We start from the raw sequence: 26,852 nt of genomic DNA on the forward strand, positions 1-26,852 counted from the left end.
GAAAGCCATGACCATTTAAAGTGGTATCATCGTTGTTGGCATCCATCTGTCTCAAGAGACAATGGCGTGTGTCTCTGGGGATGAAGTCAAACTGCTGCATTAGCAGCACCTGCACCAATGTGACCTCCCAGGGTGCAAGCCTGGGCAGTATGTATGGAGGTCCTGAGCTTCTGAAATGGCATACTGCTTTAAATATATACTGAAGATGGGACCTTAGTTACATTTATTACCTTCAGTAGATCTGCTGTAATTAGGACTAGCTTTGGGTACAATCTTGAGTCTCTTAACCTTGATTATTATCATGAATTGGAGCAGTAGTGATATGGCATTCCTGCTCTACCTTAAGTGACAAAAGGTCCTGAGATGAAACTGGGAGCAGACAGACTTATCCGAACCAGCTCTGGAAGCTGATAGGCAAGGGCTGAAAGTATGGTTTTCTTTCATTTCTCCCCATATCTGGAATCCAAAAGGAAAAAGCAGAGCATAGAAAAAAGGCTGCAAGACAGTTCTACCCATATCCACATACAGGGAACTAGACATTGCAATTACTGACGTGCCAAAAAAATTATCAGACTTCTCCCTCCCTGACCATTCTCCATCAATTACTGAGGTGGTGGGGGATACCTTTGAAACTGTATCAAAGCGAAGAGAAAATTACTGTACAGTGAAATACTCATGGCTGGGATACAGGATTTTTGTTGCAATTACCTTTTTTTCCCTTCAAGGTGGGAGAGATATTTGTGACGGCCCTTTTGTTCATTTTGCAAATAATCTCTGTGGCCTTCTTGGGTGCATTTGCTTCAATTAAGCCCAGAAAGGGAGGGGCGAATCTGGTTTCTCTCAGCTTCTCATTTTTCCAGTTGGAAGAAATTCAGTTTTCCACATTTCCACCTCAGTTTGCCATTAAAAGAATAAATAAATGTCCTCATGAAAATTGATTGGCATTTCAGTTTATCGGAAGTTAACTTTAAAATGATAACTGTACATGAAAATGAAAATGATATATAGAACATGTTAACAATGGAATTTCCATGGAATTACCCACAAGCAAATCAGGATGAATGCCAGTAGTGCACGATCAATGGACTAGGGGACTAGGCTAGTTCCATAAATGTTCCCTTGGCATCTCCTTCCCCAAGCTCAGAAGCCTCTGCCCGGCATAGGGAGAGAGGCCCTCTCACCACCTTCCCAAAGGCTGCCCAGCTTTGAAAGAGCCCTGAAATCTCCTTTCCAAAGTCTTGGAAGCTTCTGCCTGGCTTAGATGGAGAGGTGTGATCATAGCTGCCAAGTCTCCCGTTTTTCGCGGGAAACCTCCGGATTTTAATCCGTTTCCCACTGTTATCCCGAATAGAAAAAAAATCCCGGAAATCCCCCAGATTTCCTACCTGCCAGGGAGGCTCCATTTCGGGTGCCGCTCTGCCCATGTCTGGGCACCGGAAATCGGGCAGTGTCACCAGAAGTCGCTTCTACTCATGTCTGGACATGTGTAAAAGCGTCTTCAGGAGCCACTCTGCCCATGTCTGGGCACCGGAAATCGGGCAGCACCAGCACCGGAAGTTGCTTCTACGCATGTCCAGACATGCGTAGAAGTGACTTCCGGTGCCACGCCGCTGCTGATCCCGCATTTTTCAGTGGGAGACTTGGCAGCTATGGGTGTGGTGCTCATGCATGTGATATCACACACACCCCTCAATCGCCCTCACAAGCAGGCACCTCTGGCCATAACTATTTCCCTATGAGAAAATTTACTGCACACCACAGATGAATGCCTATTCAGGAAGTTTTCTGAAGGAGCCCATAACAGCGGCAAGGAACAAGACAAGCAGGGACACAGTTCCATGGTGATCAGTGGTAGCCCCTACTGTGGCACAGGCCTTGAAAAGTCCCTGACAATGCTAACCTTAAATGAGGGCTGGCCCACCCATGAATCAGGGTGAGGGAGCCTACTTTGGACAGCATGATCCACAGAGGTCTGTAAACAGACCCCTGTGTTGCAATATAGACAAGCTGAACAAAATAATACAACACGATGGCCAATAACAATGGCACTAAACACTATTTATAGACTAATACAAATGAAGAGAAATTGCAACCAAAGTCTCTAAATCATCTTCACCAGTCGTGGTAGAATAATTCAAAAGTTTGATATATACATCACCAAATATTGCCGAAACAGAGTTTCCGGATAACCAATCTGTTTTGTTCAATGATTTATCAGCCAATCTTGATCAATTCTTCATCAGCCAGACTTGTAAGAATTAATATGAGAAGGATGCAGTTCAATTTCTTAACAAGCTAATCTTACATGTAAGTAAATACAAACGCTGTAGAAAATATGCTCTGGATCAGTGCTCATATGACACTGTAGTCACTGATGGTTATCCGGAAACTCTGTTCTGGCGATATTTGGTGACAGATTATGTATATATCGAACTTTTGAATTATTCTACTGCGACTGGTGAAGAAGATTTAGAGACTTTGGTTGCAATTTCTGTTCATTTGTATTAGTCTACAAATAGTGTTTAGTGCCATTGTTATTGGCCATCATGTTGTGTTATTTTGTCCAGCTGATCCACAGAGGTTGCAGATCAGGCCTCCAAGGAACACATTGCCTCTGACCATCACCGCCACAGTGGCAATGACAGCAGTGGTGCTCTCCTTGGAGGCTTGTTCTGCTGCCTCATCTGTAACCGCACAGCCAGCCACTGCGCTCAGGTGCACCAACACTACAGTGGCCTGCCTGGGACATGACTATGTCAGTGCTATGATGGAGTAGGTTATGGGGAGAGGAGGTGGGATGACACAGGTGCATTGAGACTCTGGCCAGTACCAGAATGTAAGCATTCTTGACTGTTGTGAGGAATGAGGAGGCAGGTTGGCAGGGCTTGCAAGGGCTTTTCCTTGAGGAGAAGCCCTTGCAGTGGTTCATGGCCCCTGCACATCATGCATCCAGGGGCTGGATCAGGGGCAGCAATGAGGCATTTTGCCTCAGGGGTCAAAACATCTCGGCCCACCTTGCCTCTGATGACAGAGTTGAGCATCTGGTTTAACACCATTGCAGTTGAACACTGGCCTGGATGGACACTTTCTCTGACCCAACGAAGGCATTCTTATGTTCATACAGGATCCAGTAGGCTGCCAGGCTTTCTTGAAAGAGCTTCGGAAACTTTAAGTTGGAACAGTACATAATCCTACAATTATCCAATTATCCACATTTCATGGGCTGTGAACAGGGTGCAAAAATGACCAGGGGGAGCCTTTTCTTGCTCACAGGTGGAGGGCTCCATAAACACGTCACCACATGAGAAAGCTAAGCCTTAGACTTAGACTTTTGGAGGGTTGGATTTTTTTGTGAATTGGATTTTTTTCCGAAACAACCCACAAGGCATTCCACCATCTGGTTTCCTTAGACTTCAGCAAAGGCATGGCTAGGAATGGAAGCCTTTGACAAAAAATTTTTTTTGCTTTTTTTTACATTTCATAGTGATTTTACACCACTTGTCTGTACAGAAAAAAACCTTATAGTATATTTAAGCATTTTTAAACCACCCAATATTTTATAAATATCAAAGCTTTATTGATAGATAGATGTAATTAAAACAAGAATGCAATTTCAAATCAATAAAACAACAGTGTAAAACATATAAAACCATTTAAAAGCAAATAAGCAAAAGTTCAAAGGATTCAAGGGCATAAAACAGAGTCCAATCTTATGGGTCAGGGGAAGTCTGGGCAAAAAATGTAAGTTTGAAGGAACTAATAGGCTTCAAGTATGACAGAAAGAAGGGCATTCCATTGGTGACAGCAAAAAATGCCCAGTTTCAAGTCACAGCCCTATGACTGCCTTGTATGGTGCAGTTACCACAAGCAGAACTTTCTCCTAATAACTCAGTAGTGTTGAAGGTTGGTAAAGGGGCAGACAGTGTTTCAGATAGCATGTTTCAGGGTCAGCTTCATTAACGTCTAATGGAGTGGGTGATAATGAAGAGAAATTGCGTCAGAGATGTAGCACCAAACACCCAAACTCATCCCCTAAAACTGCTTCTGGACTGCTGCCCTCAGATCCCTTTCATCTTGGAAGTAATCTCTCTGGCTGCAACAGCAGTCTGAAACTCACCATCTTTTCAAAATGAGAACTATTTGAACTCTGGGTTCTAAGATAAAGCATTTTGTTTTGTACTTGCATAGCTGAAGAGAGATTTGCAGCTCATACACCAAAAGACTCTTCAATGGTACCAAGATATACAGTATTCAGGAGCAATAAAACAAATTGCATGATTTATTTCCCCATCTTCCAGATGCTGAATCCCATACTCTTCAATTATAATACCCATAAATTTATGAGTTCATGTCATTTATATGCTGCTTAGCTTTAATGCTTCTCTAGCATTTCCTTGAAAGCTTTATTAGGCAGATTATGTAAGAGCCACAAGATAGCACATGGTGAGGGGAGCTCTTTGGTAGTTGACAACTCCAGCAGCATTGAGAAGGTGAACCTTCAGTCAGCATGCTTTCTTAATGTAAAGTGATGGTGGGTCAAATAAGAGGTATGGATCCTCAGGTCTTGACACTTTCCCCAGGTCATAGCCCTCCTCCTGCCAGCCCCCCTGAAGGGTCCTGCTTTGCACCATTAAGTGTTTTTGCCTGACTGCAGTGAGGCTTGAACTATTAATGCCTCTCGGCTGCCTAGATTAGGGTGTGTGTTTGTGTGTATGTGTGCAAACTAGCCTGCAGAGCAAAGGTAAAATTTGAATTGATTGCTCCACCCACTTTTCAATGGTTTTTGAAACCTTTTAGGAAGTGAGACAAACAGTGATGACAAGAGTTGACGTTCTGGGCCTTATTGACAAATTAAAAACCAACAGACCTCCAGGTCCAGATGGCATTCATTGAGAGTTCTTAAGGAACTCAAGTGTGAAATAGTTTATTTTTGAACAAAAATATGTAACTTGCCCCTAAGGTCAGTCCCTGCTTTTGAGGGCTGGAAAGTGTCCAATGCAACATTTATTTATTTTTTAAGGGAGTGGGGATCCTTGAAATGGCAAACTGGTTAGCTTAACATCTGCTCTGGGGAAACTGGTGGAAAGCATGGCCGAAGATAAAATAACAAAGCATATGGAAGAGCAAGTCTTGCTGAAGAACAACTCCTATGGCTTCTGCAAGGGTACACCCTAGCTAATTAACCTTTTAGAGGTTTTGGGAGTTAATAATAAGCATGTGGATGGGGTGACTCAGTAGACATTGCATCAAAAACTTTCAAAACGTGTTTGATAAACTACTTCACCAAAGTTTCCTGAGTGAGATTAGCAATCATGGGATAAGAGGTGAGGTCCTCTCAATTTGTACCCATGGGCCGTGAGGCTGCTGAATGGAAGGCAGCAACACTGCAGCTGACGTTGGGGGGTCATACGACAGCACAGAGTGTAACAAGGACTGAGAGATTGTGGGGGGGGGGAAGGGGGCTCGTTTAATCTCACTGTAAACAAGTGGTACAGTGACAATAAAATATTTCTATTTCTATTGTTCAGTAACTTGTTAAAGAAGAGGAAGTAGGAATAAAGCAAGATGTGGGTTCCACCAAGGAACTGGATCAGGATCGGGAGCTTTTAAAATTGTTCGTACATGATCTGGTGTAGAAGAGTGCAGTAATGTGGCCATGTTTGCCAATGACACCAATTATTTGCAGTGGTAAAAAACAACAACAAACAAACAAAAAATTACCTAAAGCTCTAAAAGGATCTCTCCAAACTGGATGGATGCACTTTGAAACAGCAAATGCAAACAACTTTAAAGTGGTGCACATTGGGGCAAAACCTCTCAAGGGGTCTGAACTCATGTGAACGACAAGGAAAGAAACCTTGGGGTCATGGCGGACAGATCGATGAAGATGTCAACCCAATGTGCAGCAGCTGTGAAATACCGTATGTGAATTCCATGTTATGGATCATTAGGTCAGGGACTGAGAATGAAACTGCTAATGTATTCCATTTGTAATACAATGTGAATACCATGCACAGTTTTGGTCGCCACACCTCAAACGGAAATTGTAGAGCTGGAAAAAGATTCAGAAAAGAGCTACAAAATGATGGTGGAGCTAGGACAACTCCACTATGAAGACAGGGAAGGGGAAACTTGGTTATAACTTATGGCTGGTCTGGAGAGAGCTAAACCGAAGGCCTTGGTTAGGGTGACATGCCATGCTGAACCATGATTTGTTCAGTGTGGTGAAGCAGCAAAATGAATGAGGAGGAAAGAAGTGGCCACAATATCATTTCCAGGAGCTCACAAACTCTTGTGTTTGCACTAAGCCATGATTTGGCTCAGTGTAATGTGTAAACCGGACCAATGAGGAATACAGCATCATTTTTATGATGCCCCTTTAAGCACCAGGACAAAATCAGACTCTTCTAGAAAGCTTTTGGCAGATATTATGCTTTCCCCCTTTTTAATGTGGGATGCTGCAACATAGTTAGTTCAATTAGCATTCGCACAAGGTAGCTGGGTTTTTTTGGGGGGGGGAGGTATTTTGCATGATATTGTTTATTTATTGCTGCTTGCAGTTTTTAACTGAACTTTTCTATTTTAAAAGGAAAATTAATATTTCTCAGTGAAATAAAGGACTGTAATCCAAACATTTTATTCCCCAGAAAGTGAGCTTTTGTTTTTTAAGACAGATCCGCATCCCCAACACATTAGGAGTTATGAGATTTCTGATACAGAACACTGAAGATTCCAGGAATTCTCTCTGAGGTGAAATGATTAACCAGCTTTTTGTTCCTGGTCAACATACACATCCTGTATGCGAAGTATGTTTTCATTGGGTGGTGTGAACTTTCTCCTTTCTGGCCTCTCTTTAAAATATTTAAGACACTGACACTCAATATAACCCTCTAATTATAAAGAATAAAAGCAGGTGGAATGAGCAGGGGTTTTAAGAGCCCTGAAATCAAGGTCTTTGTGCAATAAAATTATAGGTAAAACACAACTAAAACCTGCAAAACTATTAGAAAACAGATGATAGATAGATGATAGATAGATGGATACAGTAGGTAGATAGATAGATAGATAGATAGATAGATAGATAGATAGATAGATAGTAGATAGATAGATTAGATAGATAGATAGATAGATAGATAGATAGATAGATAGATAGATAGGGTCAGTAAAACTTAAAATGCATATAGGTAACTAAGTTATCTGTTTGGGTAGGCTTGCTGAAATAAAATAGTTTTCAGTAGACATTGGTCACATTCATGCCATACATTTAAAGCATATGGCTTCAAAGAATTATGGGAGCTTAGGAACATAAGAACAGTATGCTGGATCAGGCCAACGGTTCCTCTAGTTCAGCATCCTGTTCTCATGGTGGCCAACCAGATGCATTCGGGAAACCTGAGAGCATAATTCAAGCACAAAAACACTCTCCCCTCCTGTGGTTTCCAGCAACTGGTATTCAGAAGCATCGCTGCTACCAACTGCAGAGGCAGAACACAGCTCTGTGCAGGGTTAGCTACACACAGAACTACAATTCTCAGCACCACTAACAAACTACATTCCCCAGGATTCTCTGGGGGAAACCATGTGCTTTAAGGGTGTGTTAAACATCTCTCAATCAGTCTGCAAAGAACATAGTGCCTTCGCTACAGTCATGTCACAAAGCACAGTGCTGATGAGATCCTGGCCACACACCATTTTACAGTAATTTGCTTAGAGGCCTAAAAATGGCACTTATACATATATACTTGTGTATGCAAATTTTATGCAAAATCATGCCACAGGGCCTGTACCCCAAGTCTTCTAAGCACCCAGCAAAAATAACTGAACAAGTTATATTCTCAAAATATCTTAGTATCTTGTAGGAAGGGTGGGATAAAAATTGCATAAATTAAATTTTATATGGCGGTAAACGATTTGCTGCAGCTAAAAGAGCTAGAAGCAGTACACATAGCCTTCCTCCATGTCTTCTGCTTACCTGAAAGTAACATAAAGCCATTTTTTATTTATAACTCAGATAATTCCATGTAGTAAGGAAGCAATTGCATGCTCTAGTCTTAGGAGGATATATAAAGCAACAATTAATCCAAGTCCATTTCATCCACAGGCCTAAAAATATCCAGTCACAAATAAACAAAGTAGTTATTTTGTAAAAGCCAGTCTGTGTTGAAATAAATCCAACATCACCTAAAGAGGGCAAAGATAAAAGCTCAAACACTTTGGGCTAAAATATGTTGTTGCTGCCATTATTATTGTTGTTGTTGTTTATTATCTGCCCTACACTCTAAGATTTCAGTGAGGGTTACAATTTAAAACTTGACATTAACAACAATTTCAATTTTTAAAAATTACAAAAAAAATTGCATATGTGGCATGCATGATTGGATCACCTGGCCATTATCTCTTACCTTTAAGAGGTTTGTGGTCCAATCTTGAGTTGCTTCCAGACTGTCAATATTTTTCAGGTGAGATTCAAGCATATGTGCAATTAAAATGGATTATAAGCACTCTGTTGCCCTCATGCAACGTATTGTATATACATATATACAACAAAAACGACCTTTCTGCAGTTTGGAAAGTGATGGGGAAATGCACTGAAAAGTGTGGGATGAATGTGATTAACAGAAAGACATATAACCACCACAAAAGCAAATCAGGATGAATGCAGGATTGCTGCTTATTGCTGTAGTTTCCATGCAAATAAAATCAGAGCAAATGCTCGATAAAGAGTCTAACTTCCATGTATGATTTGTGTAAGCAACTCAGGGTGAATCTACTATATTTTGGAAAGTATTTTTTGTTATTTATTTATCTGTTTCTATACTGCTCTTCATCTGAGGCGGTTTACACTATAAAAACACAAAAATGCATAGCATAATAGAGTTTGGATTTGATATCCCGCTTTATCACTACCCTAAGGAGTCTCAACACAGCTAACATTCTCCTTTCCCTTCCTCCCCCACAACAAACACTCTGTGAGGTGAGTGGGGCTGAGAGACTTTGAAGAATAACAAAAACAATATCCCCCCCCCACCATTTAAAAGGCCATAGATTTTTTAATTAGTCAAATTCCTGTTTTTGCCAGTTGCCTAAAGATATGTAATGAAGGCACCAGGCAAGTATCCCTGGGGAGAGCATTTCACAAGCGGGGAGCCACTGCAGAAAAGGCCCGTTCTTGTGCTGTCATCCTCTGGACTTCTAATGGAGGTGCAGGACAGTTCATATGGAGAGAGGTGGGGTTTGAAGTATTGCGATGCTGAGCCATTTAAGGCTTTATGGGTCAAAACTAGCACTCTGGGCTAAGATTGGCATCATATTCTCAAACCATCATGCCTTGGTGTGCAACCTGGCTGCTGAATTTGGCACCAGCTGAAGTTTCTGAACCATTTTCAGAGGCAGTCCCATGTATAACAGGTTGAAGTAATCTAACCTAGTTTACCAGAGCATACGGTAGATGACAGAAATTAGGCTATCCCTGTCCAGAAAGCAGCACAGCTTGTCTACCAGCCAAAGCTGATGGAAGGCACTCCATACCACCAAGTCCACCTGAGCCTCAAGCAACAGCAATGGATCCCTCAGTTGTGTACCCACTCCTTCAGGAGTGTAACCCTATCATGAGCACGCAAACTCCCTTCCATCCAGTCTAGGAAGCCACACATTAACAGTGCCTCCAGTTTTATCTGGATTAGGCTTTAGTTTATTAGCTCTCACCTGCAGATGTAAAGGAGAAATAGAGCTGTGTGTCTTGCATGTTGCTAACATACTCCAGAAAACTCAAGATAACCCCACTCAACCTGATTTCCTTTCGAATAAAGTTGATGGATTGAAGCTTTCTTAGCAACATCAGGTATAAGGTTTGCTAGTGCCAAATAAACAGGTCATCTACAGGAGTCCTTCACCTGCAGTAGTGCTGGCATTTAAGCCTTCCTCGCTGTACTATTTTCCAGAGCCAATATTTCTCAACACGGTCATTAACCTTGTGGTGGGGGAAAAATACATGTACTTGTAAGGTGCCTTTATTTATTTTTCCACCGTGGGGGGTAATATCAATTTGGGGTTCATTTAGGTTGCGAAATACTCAATCGGAAATGTGTATTTCCAATTGCCTGGAGTCTGGACTACAGTATTTGTGGAAATGGGGCAGTGTTGACGCCAGGACAAGACCTGGGGGGGGGCGCAAAAGTCCAAGGCACAGCGCCCACTCAGAATACTGTATTGCCAAAAAGAGGAAACACTTTGCCCAAAAGGAAAGCAAAAGTTGGCACAGATTTGCATGAAAATTGCTTGTGTATCAATGCATGTATAGAAACAATTACTATGCTTTCAATATGAAAACAATGCACCTTACTGTAGTGGGGCGGACAATAACCGGCAATCCTCCGTGCCTGCTCAGTCTGCTATCTTGGTGCTCATTGCTGGTGGTTGGTTTAAAGGTCTCCTTTCTGAGAGTTCTTTATCTTTAAACAGGATTTTGACTGTGGTCCAATACATCCGGAGGGCACTAGGTTAAGGTTACCAGACATCCCCATTTCCCGGGGACACAGTCCCCAGAATTACAAATCAGTCCCCTGACAAAATCCTATCATTACTATTGAAGTTGAAAAGTGTCACCGAACTTGTTGAAAAAAATCTGGTAACCTTACACTGGGTGGGCAAAGGCTGACCAAGAGAATGCTTTCAAACAGAGGACTATCATCTGATAGCACTTCAAATAGAGGAATAAAGTAGGGCACATAGCTTCCTAACTCCAGTGACATTCTGATTCTGGGACTATATGGAGTAAGTGGAAGTACAGTCAAGGATTGACTGATCCCTTAAGTGACATTGCAGGAAATTGTGGAGCACTCACTCAGTCTTGAGACTGCCTGCCACTTCTTGCATAATGACTGTTTCTTGAATTGTTGTGCTGAAGAGTTGGCCTGTAGAGTACAGCCATCTGTGAAAACATGGTACACTGAATTGGTCCCTGTCTACTGGATGAACCGGGTGTGGACGTGTTTGTCTGAAGCCAGGGTGCAACAAGGGAGGTCTAACAGAGTGTCATGATGTATCTTTTTGTACTGCAAGTGCAGGGAACCTTTGTGCCTCCAGATGTTGCTGAACTGCAACTCCCATCAGCCCCAGCAAGCATGTCCAATGGCCAGAGGTGATAGTTGTAGTTCCACAACATCTGGAGGGTCAGAGATTCCCCACATCTCTCCTACTGGTACTTTTTTGCTGTAAATTGTGGGCATTGAGGCATACCTACAACCCAATCACCCATGCAATATAAGTCCTTTTGAGTTCATTTAAAAATAAATCATATTTTACTTTATTACATGCACACATTAAAACTTAATATTTGTATGGTGGTTTCAAATGTTCAGAGCATTCTATGTGCATTATCTAGTTGCAGTTCTTACAACTATGTTGTAAGGGTTTCATTCAGCTGGGTGAAATAAAAAAAGTATCTTAGGTCTCTGCCCTAGACATTTATTTGTATTGCTATTAAATTTACCTTGAGTTGTTGTTGTTTTAAAAATAAATTATTTTTACCTGTTTTTATTGTGGGGTTGTAAATCAAATTAAAATGTATGTGAAAGGCATCTCCTAAACAAAATAAAAGGTGGGCAGTGTTCGTATTCCCCATATTTCAGATGAAGCATAGAACTGACGGTGAGAGAGTGGTTTGCCTAAAGTTCACAGCAGTGGCAAATTTTTAACTGCAGAGGTTCTTATTTGTAGTTTAGGCTCTTAATCTCTATACCACACTCAGACCCATTTGTATCCAGAATCAGACTCTAAAGCTTCTTAGCTTTCCTCATTAGCTGCCTTGAGAACTAGGCCTATGCTCAGGAAAGGGTTTGTAAGATGGCAGCCATGCAACACAGGTTGACCCTATGCATATTTTATATGAAACAAAGCTTTTATGCACTTTTAAAACTACAAAACCCATCATGCAAAAATGAAACACCATGGTTAGGATTTATTGTTCAATCTCATTCCTAATTACCAATGAGCATGCATTGGTCTCTCAGATTAAGTTCAGAGGAACCCTTCATGAATTAAATGATCCCCTGGCAGGTTATTACAGTTCAGCAGGGGCGCGGGTGGTGCTGTGGTCTAAACCACTGAGCCTCTTGGGCTTGCCGATTGAAAGGTTGGCGGTTCGAATCCCCGCAACGGAGTAAGCTCCTGTTGCTCTGTCTCAGCTCCTGCCAACCTAGCAGTTTGAAAGCACGCCAGTGAAAGTAGATAAATAGGTATCACTGTGGTGGGAAAGTAAACAGTGTTTCTGTTCACTCTGGCTTCTGTCATGGTGTTCCATTGCAGCAGAAGTGGTTTAGTCATGCTGGCCACATGACCCGGAAAGCTGTCAGTGGACAAAAGCCGGCTCCCTCAGCCTGAAAGCAAAGATGAGCACTGCAACCGCACAGTCGCCTTTGACTGGACATAACCATCCAGGAGTCCTTTCCCTTTTTACTTTTACAGTCCAAGCAGCACATGTTAATTCCTTTATTTCATTCTACTCTAAAATTGTTGTAGTAAATCAAACACTCTTCTGTTTTAGAAAAATACAGGGCTGATGGCTTAATCTCATCCACCACCTTCCGAGGCAGTCCATTGCACTGGCAAACAGTTCTTACTGTCAGAAAGTTCTTCCTAGTGTTTCATTAAATTCTTGTAAATTGTTGCATAATTACACAGCATCAGAAGACGTTGACCGCTGTCACACTAGCCCCCTAGTTACAGAATGTATGAGATTCAGCCTAGAGAAACTAACATGGAAATCTAGTTATTAATGAATGTGTGAATCTGGTAAATTTCAGGCAGTCTGGTGGGATTTATATTATATGTTAACACAAATCTTCTGTAAAATACATTACCACCCGTTTCCTTGGATATATGGAAATTGTAGTCAGCTTTAAACCTGGTGCTTTATATTCACTTTACCTCAGTAAAGTCCTTTTCCCTCCTTCTAACTTTAAAATGCAATATGTTCAATTCTAGTATCAGCACTAGTTTGAATGTGACTTGACTTCCAGGCCAGGAAGCTGAAGGCATCTCCATACCACCTTCTGAGTCCTTCCCAGGCAACACCTCTGACTAACTCTGCTTTGCACCCTAAATGTTTTTGCCTCTCTGCAATGTGTCCTTGCGTTGGTGGGGATACTGAGGGGGGATACTAAGCCTACTGGTGTAGCAGTGTTTCTTAGTGGTTAGAGTATGGAACTAGGATCTGGAAGACAAGGGTCTGATTCCACACTTGGTCGTTAAGATCACTGGGTGACTCTTGGTCAGTCATTTGCATCTCAGCTTAACCTACCTCCAGAGCCCATGAGGTGAGGAGACTGCTTCAGGCGGCAGGGTCCACAGGGATAGCAGATCCTGATGTCACCCTGCCACCCTTGTTGCAAGTGTAGATCTTCCCTGATCCCCTTATTCCCTGGCAAGGAGGGAGGGAGGTCCATTTTGAGGTCCAACTCGGATGCCGAAATGTCTTGGGGCCGGCCCTGCCCACCTCACAGGATTGTTGTGGGGGTATTGAAGAAGAAAGGAGAACCACGGAACAGGTGGCATTTAAATGCAGCAAACAATTAAATGCTGCACAAGGCTTAACATTTACATTTGCTGCTCCGGCGAGTTTTACCTCTGGCCTCGTTTACCACTGGCATGCAGCCCTAAGAGAAAGCTGACCGCGGGGGGTTGAGGAAGGGGAGTGGGGGGTGAGCGGCTCCCCACCGCTCTGACCTTGCGTACTTTAGAAGCATGGATTTACATTCCCGGTGTCTCGAGAGCAATGCACAAGGATCCGGAAAACGTAATGCGACGATAACGTGTACAAGGCAAACAAAAGATAAACAGAACCAAAACACCCGTCACGTGGATCCGGAGAGCACGCCCTCCCTGGCCCCCCTTCCCCCGCCCGGGGCTCCCTCTTAACCTCGGAGACGAGGGCACTCGGGACCGCAGTGTGGTTGGCGAGCCCGATCGCACCGATTCCCACTCTCGTTCTACGCGCGTGTCCCCTCTTTAGTTCCTCGGCGGCGGCGGCAGTGCGCATGTGCGGGAGTCTGCATTCCATCATGGCGCAGCCGTCTGACTGAGTCTGTTGCTGCTGCTGCTGCGACGCCCCGCAGCGCCGAGCCTGAGGAGGCGGCTGAGGCTTCCCCGGTGCCCGCCGCCCGCCTCCCTGCCAGCAGCTCCTGCCTGCGCCCGTAAGTAGCCGGGTCTTCCCGCTCCTCATGGACGGGGCTCCAGGGGTCTGCCGGGCCGCCAGGGTGGGGCTAGCGGAGGGGTCGGGAGGGTTGGAAGCCAGGGTGTCTCTTGAGTTTGGGGGGCTGCTGGGAGGCGAGGAAGGGGTTGGTGTGGGTCTGGGGGCGCACTCTCCGCTTCACACGCGAGGAAGTCCTCATCCCCTCAACCCCAGCACCACCGACACTGCCAGCGCCTCTTTCCCAGCTGATCTCCCCGGCACGGATCCTTAGTCGTCCGCGACTGCCGATGTAACAGAAACAAGTAAAAAAAAATGCACTCTCCCGCCCTCCTTGCTCCAAAGAGGCTGCTTTTCTCCTCGGAAGGTCATCTCTGCTTGCATCCTTCCCAAGTTTTTAATCCCGTTGCCAACCTTTGCATTACACACCTTTTCATTGCACACACACACACACACACCAGTCCCTGCAGGTCATCTCTTGCATTCCTTTCAATTTGCAACCCACCCCGTTCTAAGAGGACCACCACCCTCTCCACTAGCTTAAAAAAGGAAAAAGGACACTCTTTTATCTCAAGCTGTTTTCCCCACGCCACACACACCCGGCACCCATGCCCACTCCAGTCATCTTAAACCACTTTGCCAACAACCCCCAAACCCACTTTCACCTTCCCAGGTTCTCCCAGGTGAAAGTGTGGTGGGAGTGACTGTCACCGGTGTGTGGGAACAGGGAGTTTGCTGCGAAGGGGGTTGCGGGGTGGGCGGAGAAGAATGGATTCTGAGGAAATCGGGAGACCGGAGTTGGTGGTTGGTGATTCTGATGGTCTTTGGAGTATTGGATGTTTAAAAGGCCACACGACACAGGTGTGTGGTGACTTGGATGTAGGAGTCTTGCATAAGGATACAGTATAGGAGATTGGGGGTGGGGGGTTAGCGGTGTGTGTGTGTGTGTGTGTGTGTGAATACAGTGGAGCTTTAGGTGGTGAAATTGAAGGAAGCTTGGAAGTTGTCAGGATATTGGGCCTGCAAGAATTGCTGAGTGGGTTTGTGCAGAAACTGGGCTCCTGCAAACGGATTTTGATTCAGATGCTGGTATCAAAACTGATGTACTGTCATTGGATTTGTGCACGGAGCCATTGTGCTTCAGATGTGCAGATTTGTGTTTGAAATGGCAGGTAGTTGAAAGACGCTAGTCTTTCGGGGGTGGGGGGTTGTGCTCATAGGTGCAATGAAGTGCCTGAGAAGTAGGTGAATGTAAAAGAGTTCATATTATTGTTCTCTTGCGGCGGTGGAGTTCAGCAGTCGGACCTAAACTTTGTACACACCTGCCATGTCAACTTGAATTTCTGCTGTGTTGCAGGAAGTCCCCTCTAGTGCCCTCTTCTCTCCACCCACCCCCTCAGCATAGAAAGCTGACCTTTCTTTTGATCACTTCTCCTTTTTGGAAGGGTTCGTTCTAGTGCTGCAATCAGATATTTCCTTTTGCTTTTATTACCTGCTGCAAATTATTAGTCCAGGGGCAGGAAAAGGTGATGTCTTTCCTTTCTTCTCTGCTGCTTTCTCTTCCCCTCCCCCTCCCCCTGGTGCTGCTGTGTCTGAATGCCACGTAGCCTTCTGGCTATTCCCCTTTGACTAGAGTGAGTGCACAGCTTTTAGATATACTGTATAGTACCTTCCCGAACTTCTCTCTTGTGTAAAAGGTAGTTACTGTAGCCAGCAGATTTGGATAGATGAGTATTTTTACCCCATGCTTGTTCCTGGCTTTTGAAGTAGGAGAGGATCAGTAGTCAAGACAGAAACTGCTGTGATTATTCAATAGGGCTAATGACTGCAGTCACCAGCCCTCTTTTTCTCTGTTATTAAATTTGGAGGGCTTGTGATTCAGTTGATGGAAACCCCCAATCTTGCAGAACCCCTTTCTCAACATATGGCAAGTGGTATGTTGTCCTGTAATCATGCCAGTTGGCTGTGGATGATGCAAAAGCTGGCAGGTGTACTTAACTCATACTGTTTGTGTGTGTTTCCTGTTTGCATGCATGTGCCTTTCCAGCTTTTACTGTGTTCAAATGTACTGGAGAAACATTTATATTTTTGCCTTTACACTATTTGTTTCATACTAGTGTATGAAACATACTTGCTTTTTATTATTGAAAAGCGTTTTTTAAGAATGCATGCTTTCTTCAGTATTCAGCCATTTATGCTGGTAAATACATATGTATGCTTAGGATGGCAAACTGTAATTTAAACTAAAAAGTAATACCTGCCTACATTTGCCGTAACAATAGCTTGAAATCCAAGTGATTTTTCAATAGGTTCATGACTCTTGTGATTTCAAGCTGTTTAAATAATAATAAGTGTTCAAGTATAGTTGCATCTATTTGACCCAAAAGATTTACACTGGATATGTTGTGATTGCTGAAGAACAGCATAGTATAATCTTTGATTCTGTTATTTTGCCTGATTCTTCCAAGATTTATCAGGCTTGCCATTTGAAGAAACCAACTTAATTTTAATCTGGGTATGTAAATTGATAGTTTCAGTTGTGTATTAGCCTCCCCCCCCCCCCAACTAGAGTTGACTATTAAGAGGTTGGTATAGCTACAAGCTGGGAAGTGTTGTGGCAATTATTGAGATGATGTTTGCGACTCCCTCTAATGTAAGAAAAGTCCTAAATAAATATAAATATTCTTATTTCTCACTTCTCTTATGTGGAGCTCTGAGCAACCCCTTAAGCTTTGTAACAGCACTGTGAAGCTGGTTATGCTGAAGGTTAGTAATTTGTCAAAGACCACTGATGTTGCCAGGGCAACTTACAAAAAGTTAAAATAGCAATAATATGTAATAAAGCAAAACAAACCTAAAACAATAACATTTAAACTTCACAATATAAAAGAATAGTAAGAATCAATCAGTGGGGTCTTATTTTTCAATTCTCTCCCCCTCTCTCTCCCTACCCCCATGTAGAACTAGCGGGGGTGGGGAGGAAGAGAGAGAATAAGATCCCATGCAATAAGAAAGAGTTAAGTCCCACATTGGGTGGTACATGCCAGCAGGTCCTTGGAAGAGGTGGTTCATCTACTACTTTGTGCACACATGTACACACACTCACTCCGAACAGAACACTTAAGATGGCATACTAAAATTACTTTTGGAATTGCAGGGCTGTGAGGGGAATAAGGGCCTCTTAACAACTCTCAGCACCTTTAACAAACAACAGCGCCCATAATTATTGGGTAGAAGCCATGAGTGTTTAAAATGATATTATAATGCTTATATCAGTGTTCAAAATTAGCCAGGTGCCAGGCACATTTTGCACTTGACTTTCAACCACTTGTGACCAAGTGAAGATGCCTGGGTGCCAGGATGACGCCTGACATCTCCACCATTTGAGGATCATTGGACCTGGACTAGTTTCACACACTAATATCCCATTCTGTAAAAATGTAACAGTTATATTTAATCTACACAATCAGAATGAATTTCTGGAACCAAACTGCTTTTTCTGTGCAGTCTGAGCAGGAGCAGTCACCATTAAGAAAGAGAGTTCGGGATAGGCCAGTATACATGTGCACTGTCCCTGGATCAAGTGATGTTTCTTCTTTCAAGGTTCTTAAGCCAGCTCAAGGTTGTCATCTGAACAAGCCAGATGTTTAACTGAGAATCAATCGCAGCCAGTCCATCATTTGAAAAATAAGACTTTAGAGCATTAAACCTTGGTTGAATGAGCCGTTTGGCACCTAGCTTATATATCTGAGTTTCTAACCCTGTATGGTGTAAATGTGGCTCTGGTTCCAAGTTATATGATAATGCAGCCCAAGACTTGATTATAACCAGTATGTATTCTGAACTTTCTTATACATAATTGATCATTTGGTGCAAAGTGTTAGGGACCATTCCACACACACACCAATATTGGTTTCAGGTGGCCTTCAGGAATACATAAGAAAAAAAAAAGCCTGCTGTATATCCTAATTAAAATGACATTAGTGATTTATCAAAGGAATTTATCATTGCACATAGACTTCCCACTGAAACAAGCTTTTTTACTCTCCTCCCTTCACCTGCTTCGGAGAATGCTTCAAAAGACATGTTGTGATTAAGTTTGCCAAGGTCAAGATGGTTAGTTTTCAGCTGTTATCTCTTCTGCAAACCAGACTTTAAATGAAAAAGTTGTGATTCCTTGGTGAGGAACACACACTGAACTCTTTATTACATTCTGGAAGAGCTTATTGTAGAGGCAGCCATAATTTATTCTTTCACTCGTGTTAACACAAGCCTTTCTGTGTAAATTGATCAGTGTGGACACACCATTTCTTAGTGATTCTGCAATCTGATTGCTCGAAAAGGCTGCACCATGGGAGCTCCCAGGATCCTCAGATTTGCACAGATGTTGCACACAAATGATCTCACGCAGATCAGGGTCCTTCCACTGCATCAGCACAAACATTTACTTTGGCAAATGGATGGATAGGTCGGAAGGTTGAACTGAGAGGTGGGTATACAAAATACTGAGGGAGGGGTTAGGGATGCACTGCTTGGCAAGCACACTTGCTTGAGGGTGGCAGAGACTTGGAAAATGTTGTCTCCCATTCCATTGGTGCCCCCGAAGTGACCAGAAGATCTAGAAATGTGTGGTCGTCCAGGCAAACCTTTCTGTAAGTAGCCTGGATGGTCAGAATGGTAAAACAGGCCTGCTTGATCAAACAAAGGGGGCATCTCCTTTCCATGAATCCTTTGGCACTCACCCCTAATTCTCATGCTTCCTTTTACATGGGCCTACAGCAAACACATATTATTTCCTTGTGAACTGCTGCCTCCACCCCCAACCCACTGCACACACTTTATCCCCTATGTTGAATTTTAAGCTCCTTGGTGAGGGACCTGTCATTTTGTACTCTGAAAAGCACTATGCATACTGATGCCATTGGATAAATTAGTCACAATACTGGTTACAGGTAGGTAGCCGTGTTGGTCTGGATCGAAGTAAAATAAAAAAAATTCCTTCAGTAGCACCTTAAAGACCAACTAAGTTTTTATTTTGGTATGAGCTTTCGTGTGCATGCATCTGAAGAAGTGTGCATGCACACGAAAGCTCATACCAAAATAAAAACTTAGTTGGTCTTTAAGGTGCTACTGAAGGAATTTTTTTTAGTGACAATAGTATATTCTAACATCTTGTGGGAATGGGAAGCCCAGAGCAGGGCATGAACACAACAATATGCCCTGTACTTTTCCTGCCCTTGCCCCTTCAGCTGATATTTGAGGAAATGCTACCTCTGATCTCTGATAGCTGCAGCCAATTGCAAATAAAAATGTCCTGGCTTTCTGAATTGGGTCCTGCCTTACTAGTTGCCTTGGTATTTGAAGACCCCATCCATAATCTTTTCCCAAGCTGTATTGCTCTAATTGATGTACTTTGAAGTTGATGGTGGTAAAGAAGATCTAGTTTGTCAGCCATATGCTGAATGTTGCAATGTGAACTCTGAAGTTCAATGCCAGATCAAATATTTATTTTATTTTATTGAAAGAATCATTCAGTCTAGTTAACAGTGTAACCTTACTGAATGTTCCCATTGCCAATCAAACTTTCCATTCTTTGTAAGCTCAGTTAATCTCTGGTCCCATTTCAGTGTAAAGAACAGTTGTGTACATGTGACTTGCTTACTATAAGTTTAAATATTTCACTCCACATTTTTCAATGCATTTCTCATTATTTTGAAAATAAATTACAATCAAGCCTTGAATAAAACACACTGTTTGCCTACAGTCTAGAAATCTGATGCTTATTCCTAAGAATTTGGGAGCCTAGTTATTCCAGTAGCGATTTAGAAATTGCTAGTAGAAACTTGAGAGTCATACTTCTTATAATCATTTTACATAGTATTTTGTATTTCTGGGTGAAAATGCATAGGGCAGTTATATCTATTTTTATATATTTGGCAGTATTGAAAAGTATATATGATAAAATGTATAGTAATGTTTGTTCTCTTTGTAGTCTCTTTGATGACTAGTCAAATCTCTCCCCCCCATTTGATCCTTAAAACAATATTTCCCAACTTCTGATGGCACATTAATTTTGGGGGTTAACATTAGAGGCCAACTGTTCTGCCCCTAAAAAGATACATATTCCCTTTCTTGACAGAGTACAAGTTAGATTAATAGGGTTAGCTACAAGAACAGTGGTCAAGTATCCACCTTGCAACTGAAGGAAAGTCACGTTAATATTGCCTCCCAGCTTTCTGTCACCCCCCCCCTTTCCACAGGTGGGCTGGCTTCCGGTTTGGGATCCTGCTGTTTGGCTAGTAATGATGTATTAGGGATTCATCCTTGTCTGTCAGCTACAGTGTGGGCTTTGTCATGTGATGCTGGGATATCTTCTGCTGAATCCTTCTTTCCTCTGGATTGAGTTAGTACTGTATTAACAGAGAAGTGTTGCCAGTGCTGTATAAGTCCTCCCCATTCAAGATACAGAGACCGGTTGCATCTCAAATTATGGTTTTGATTTTTCAGTGCATATTTAATTAAGCATTTCTTGTGACATAAATTTTGGGAATCGCTGGTTTAATTTGTTCCATAAGTTAACTTTGGAATTGGTGAACTCACCAGCTTACTCGATTCAGCACCTACTTGGTTGGATGGCTTCTGTGGAAGATTTGATTGGCTCCTTCTCTATATAATACCTACCAGCTACCACAACTTAATTTTCTTTCTTTTTTAAATTTAGTTTTGTTTAAAAATGAACTTGCTGGCATTTAGCTAGGTTGTCTCGACTTTTTTTTTGCCAGTGCTCTGTTGACTCATTTCACATTTAGTGCCTGTTCTGTTTCAATTACAGATTTTACATGACTGCTTTAATATAATGTTATAATTCACTTTGGGTGCTCTTGTTTAGTTTAAAACGAAGGTCAATTCACTTCTATTTACTATTGATTTTTTTAAAAAAATAAAAATAAAGCCCCATTGAAATCCATTTCTCTTTTGCCTAAATAATGTGAACTATATTTTAAAATGAAATTCTAATTAAACGCAGTTTCATCACACTCCCATGGATGCTACAGCTGTTAAAATGCTGAATGTTGATTTCTGGAAGGGTAGCTGTCTTAGTTCATTGCAATAAAGCACAACAAGGACTAAAGACTAGCAAATATCCTAAGAAACATATTATCTAAGTGGGGTCTTTGAACCATTTTGCGCACTATTTTACTTTAGTACATACTGCATGGATGTGGGTATGTTTGATGTAGAAAAAAGTATTGTTCTTCTAAATGACCTCATTCAAAAGTAACATGCATTTGGCTTTAATGTACTTCTTCTCTGATAAGCAAAGTTCATTTGCCTTAGAAGTTGGGATGGGGGAGTCTAGCTTACAATCGGCAGTCCAGTGTTTGTAAATGAGCTTTTGCTTTGGTAATGAGAATTGTAGCTTAGGAAGAGTGTTTTATTTGATAACTTGAGTTTTTATCAACACTTCTCTTTGGCACTTGGTTATACACAGAGATAATGTTGGTTGGCACTCCCCACACACCCCCAGATGACAAAATAAACAAGGAAAAGGGAGAGTATTTAGAAGTCCTGGGTACCAGAGTAGTTTTAGTAGCTCGGGATTTTCTCCAGCTTTCTATTTAAGAAAAGTACCCACTTTGGGCCTTAGAAAGCACTGCTAATAACAAGGCCAGTGGAAGTGATGATATTCCAGCTGAACTATTTAAAATTTTAAAAGATGATGCTGTTAAGGTGCTACACCCAATATGCCAGCAAGTTTGGAAAACTCAGCAATGGCCAGAGGATTGGAGAAGATCAGTCTACATCCCAATCCCAAAGAAGGGCAGTGCCAAAGAATGCTCCAACTACCGCACAATTGCGCTCATTTCACACGCTAGCAAGGTTATGCTTAAAATTCTACAAGGCAGGCTTAGGCAGTATGTGGACCGAGAACTCCCAGAAGTGCAAGCTGGATTTCGAAAGGGCAGAGGAACCAGAGACCAAATAGCAAACATGCGCTGGATTATGGAGAAAGCTAGAGAGTTCCAGAAAAACGTCTACTTCTGCTTCATTGACTATGCAAAAGCCTTTGACTGTGTTGACCACAGCAAACTATGGCAAGTTCTTAGAGAAATGGGAGTGCCTGATCACCTCATCTGTCTCCTGAGAAATCTCTATGTGGGACAAGAAGCTACAGTTAGAACTGGATATGGAACAACTGATTGGTTCAAAATTGGGAAAGGAGTACGACAAGGTTGTATATTGTCTCCCTGCTTATTTAACTTATATGCAGAATTCATCATGCGAAAGGCCGGACTAGATGAATCCCAAGCCGGAATTAAGATTGCCGGAAGAAATATCAACAACCTCAGATATGCAGATGACACAACCTTGATGGCAGAAAGCGAGGAGGAATTAAAGAACCTTTTAATGAGGGTGAAAGAGGAGAGCGCAAAATATGGTCTGAAGCTCAACATCAAAAAAACCAAGATCATGGCCACTGGTCCCATCACCTCCTGGCAAATAGAAGGGGAAGAAATGGAGGCAGTGAGAGATTTTACTTTCTTGGGCTCCTTGATCACTGCAGATGGTGACAGCAGTCACGAAATTAAAAGACGCCTGCTTCTTGGGAGAAAAGCAATGACAAACCTAGACAGCATCTTAAAAAGCAGAGACATCACCTTGCCGACAAAGGTCCGTATAGTTAAAGCTATGGTTTTCCCAGTAGTGATGTATGGAAGTGAGAGCTGGACCATCAAGAAGGCTGATCGCCGAAGAATTGATGCTTTTGAATTATGGTGCTGGAGGAGACTCTTGAGAGTCCCATGGACTGCAAGAAGATCAAACCTATCCATTCTTAAGGAAATCAGCCCTGAGTGCTCCCTGGAAGGACAGATCGTGAAGCTCAGGCTCCAATACTTTGGCCACCTCATGAGAAGAGAAGAATCCTTGGAAAAGACCCTGATGTTGGGAAAGATTGAGGGCACTAGGAGAAGGGGACGACAGAGGACAAGATGGTTGGACAGTGTTCTCGAAGCTACGAACATGAGTTTGACCAAATTGCGGGAGGCAGTTCAAGACAGGAGTGCCTGGCGTGCTATGGTCCATGGGGTCACGAAGAGTCGGACACGACTAAACGACTAAACAACAACAACCCACTTTCTCCCTAAATACATTGCTTTCTATCATACAAAATGATATTTTTAACATAATGCCCATTATTTTTCCTCTTTCCCTTTCCTCCATTTATTCCCCCACCTTATATTCTGAGCTAGGAAGTTTGAGAGTGGGGCAAATACTCTCTTCCCTACATCTTTGGCTTTTGCAGTTGGATGCATTAATGCCTGCCTGTCTAGTTCTGTTCCATTCTCACTGGTACTGTACCTTGGGGAAACGATACTTTGTGGGGAAAGGAAGATAGAGGTGTCCTGGGGAAAATGACATTTTCCAGGGTCCATGACAATTGTAATGTCACTATAATAGCCTACCAAATGTAAGAAAGGCATCATTCAATACCAGTAGCACCCAACAATCACCCAAAGCAAGGAGTTGTGGGCTTTTTTCTGATCAGTTATGATTGCCAGTCCCAATCTGAATTGAGCCATTGTTGGGACACAGTTCAACCATTACTAAAATGGCTAAATATGGAGGAAGGCTTGTTGCTGGATTTTTCTGAACTTCCATTTTCAACTAGTGTTTTGGCAATATAGATTGCTTGGTTCCTTTGGGGAAGGCAGGCTATAGCCTAGCCAGTTTTTTAGCTATCTGAGAGCTTTGGATGCTACTGAAGAGGTGCTATGACTCCAATTTGCTTTCACTTGCACATTCAGTCACTAGTGGGAATGGTTGCAGTGTTGGACAATAACTTGTATATACAATCTGGTCAATTCCTCTCTTCCTGTTTCCATTGAAATATTAAAATAAATTCTGCTAGCTGAACATGGATAATATATTAGAAGTGACTTGTTCCGCTGGTAGCACTTTAGGTAGCACCCAAAGCTTCTCCAAAAACAGACATTCATTGAATGCCAGTCAGAATTAGAGATAAGCAACCTCTCCTTGATTCATTTCAGAAGTGAATTGGCAACTCCAGATGAGAATAGATGAATTCTTGGAGGAAGATTCACCTGGTTTTAAGAGTTATTTACTGACTCACAATTCTTGTCAATCTGTTCCTTTCCAGAATGCATGCCTTTCCTGCAAGGTTGGTTGGGAAACGTAGTGTGCAGGGGAGGGAAGACAACATGTTGTCTCCTGTGTAAGCTGAGCAGTCAAGGAATTGGAGGAGATCTGGAATGTGGATCTGGAATGGTTTAAGTTGCAGGAAACAAAATGTTTGGATAAATGGACAGCTATCTGAATGGAGAAAAGTAGAAAGTACCCCAAGGAATGCCCCAGCATTATGATTGGTATTTGTAAATGGTCTAAAGTTGGGACAAAGCAGTGAAGTGGCAAAGTTTGCTGATGATATTAAATTGTTTAGGGTTGTTAAAACAAAAATATATTGAGAAGCGCTCCAAAAGGACCTCTCCAAACTAAGTGAATGGGCAGTAAAATGACAAATGCAATTCAATATAAACTAGTGAAAAGGGATGCATGTTGGGGGAAAAATTTTTAATTTCTCATATACTCTCATGGTGTCTGAACTGGAGATGATGGACCAGCAATGATACCTTGAAGTCATAGTAGATTGTTTGATGAAGATGTTGATCCAGTATGTGGAGGCCATGAAAAAGGCAATTCCATGCTAGGGATAATTAGAAAAGACATTGAAATTAAAACTACCCGTATTACAATGCCATTATACAAATATATGGTACAACCACCATTGGAGTACTGTATACAGTTCTGTTTGCCTCATCTCAAAATGATATTGTAGAGTTGGAAAAGCTTCATAAAAGGGCCACTAGAATGATTGTGGGGATGAAGTGACTCCCCTATGAAGAAAGGTTGCAGCATTGTGCCTTTTTAGTTTAGAGAAAAGGCAAGTAAGAGGTTACATGATAGAAGTTTATAAAATTATTCATGGCATGGATAGAGTGGATAGAGAAAAGTTAGACCAGGCATCCCCAAACTGTGGCCCTCCAAACTGTTTTGGCCTACAACTCCCATGATCCCTAGCTAAGAGGACTAGTGGTCAGGGAATTGTAGTCCAAAACATCTGGAGGGCCGAAGTTTGGGGATTCCTGAGTTAGACAAATTAATGGGGGAGAGGACTATCAATGGCAGCTAGCCATGATGCCTATGCTCTGCCTCCACAGTTGGAGGCAGCAATGCTTCTGAATATCAATTACTGGAAATCACAGGAGGGAAGAGTGTTCTTGTGCTCAATTCCTGCCCGTGGGATTCCCACAGGCATCTGGTTGGCCACTATGATAACAGGTTGCTGGACAAGATGGGCCATTTTCTTATGTTATTTTGTTCTTATGTCTCAACTGTAGGCAAGGATCATTCAGCACCAAAGCACCAAACAGTGAAGCTCTACTCCACCCAGGCAAAGGGAGCAGGTAAGCAGCCATGGAACAACCACCCAGGAATCATTCCCCCATAAGACTTAGAGAGTTCATCTTTCTTCTCTTCTCTTCCCTCCCCTCAAATGGTATGACCCAATCTTGGGTTGTTGTTCATTTAGATCAGGATTCAGATGGCTGTCTCATGCAGCCAACCAACCACATTTCACCAGAGTTTGGCTGCATATTGGTTGCTGCATGCTCTTGAGCCTTTCTGCTTGGAAACTCCCAATCCAGTTGACTGAGATGGAGTGTTGGTTTTGCCCTATAACTAGATTTTCATTTTTTAAAAACATTTCATTTTAAAACTACAGTTTTACTCATAATAATAATCTGTAAGTATTTAGCAGTGGCTGCTGTTATATTTGAGGAGCTAAACCAAAATCATAACATCAGTGTCAATTATAAGCAGGAAAAGTATTTCAAGTCAAGTGAGTTTTCCTTGGACTATATGTGGACATTACAAGCTGGGAAAATTAATAACCCAGTCTTATTATTTTAAACTTTGGCAGGGTCTGTGTTCAGCATGTAGGGTTTCCCTAAGCCTCAGTTCCCTTGATTATCTGGGGGAGGATTTGCTAGGCACTTCAGGATGTGGGCATGAGTCACTAACAGTTCTGGCGCAAAAGTTGTAAAATGAAGAGAAAGAGAGACAAGTTGCTACTGTGAGGATCTCCATAAGTACAGTATGCTATATATAAATAGGGTGAAAAAGAGTCCTATACTCTTAGGCTTAAGTCAGTTCTGCTAAAGTATGGGTCTCCTGTTGAGTCAGATATAAAAGATAAGCATAAGACTTCTTGATGCATTAAAATGCCCTTTAAAATTGAACCCAGATATTTAAAAAATGAGGCAGAGTACATAGATTATTTCACTCTTGGGAAAAGTGAGATGAACATATCTTCCATATTGCATTATCATCCTGACCACCACTTCCCTGAACTAAAGGAATTGTATATTCTTGTAAAATCGAAGTACCATTTTTCAGGAAGTGAAAATTATTCATCGAAAAAGTGCTGGACTATGTAAATTGGTGCATTTTGTTTGAATAATAATATTTTTGCTAGGGAATAATGAGCTATTGGTTGTAGTTAACTCATTTCTAATTAGAGTAGAACTATTATTATTATTATTATTATTATTTAAATTTTTATACCGCCCTATACCCGCAATTC

General features: G+C 42.1%; 1 protein-coding gene across 3 annotated transcripts in view; it reads left to right on the forward strand.

Moving 5' to 3' along the window:
- The first annotated feature begins 14,029 nt into the window (after window positions 1–14,029).
- The window catches only part of FNDC3A (fibronectin type III domain containing 3A), a 57,699-nt gene continuing 44,876 nt past the window's right edge, over window positions 14,030–26,852 (forward strand). For 2 of the 3 annotated variants that reach the window (XM_035102058.3, XM_035102060.3), the window contains exons 1-2: window positions 14,030–14,192; window positions 25,609–25,674. The gene's annotated coding sequence lies outside the window, so the exon portion shown is untranslated. Of the gene's footprint in view, window positions 16,955–25,608; window positions 25,675–26,852 lie in introns of all 3 variants that reach the window. The other variant, XM_035102059.3, reaches the window with a different exon arrangement.

Source organism: Zootoca vivipara, chromosome Z2, assembly GCF_965207765.1.
Source record: "Zootoca vivipara chromosome Z2, rZooViv2.hap1.1, whole genome shotgun sequence".
Taxonomy (NCBI): domain Eukaryota; kingdom Metazoa; phylum Chordata; class Lepidosauria; order Squamata; family Lacertidae; genus Zootoca; species Zootoca vivipara.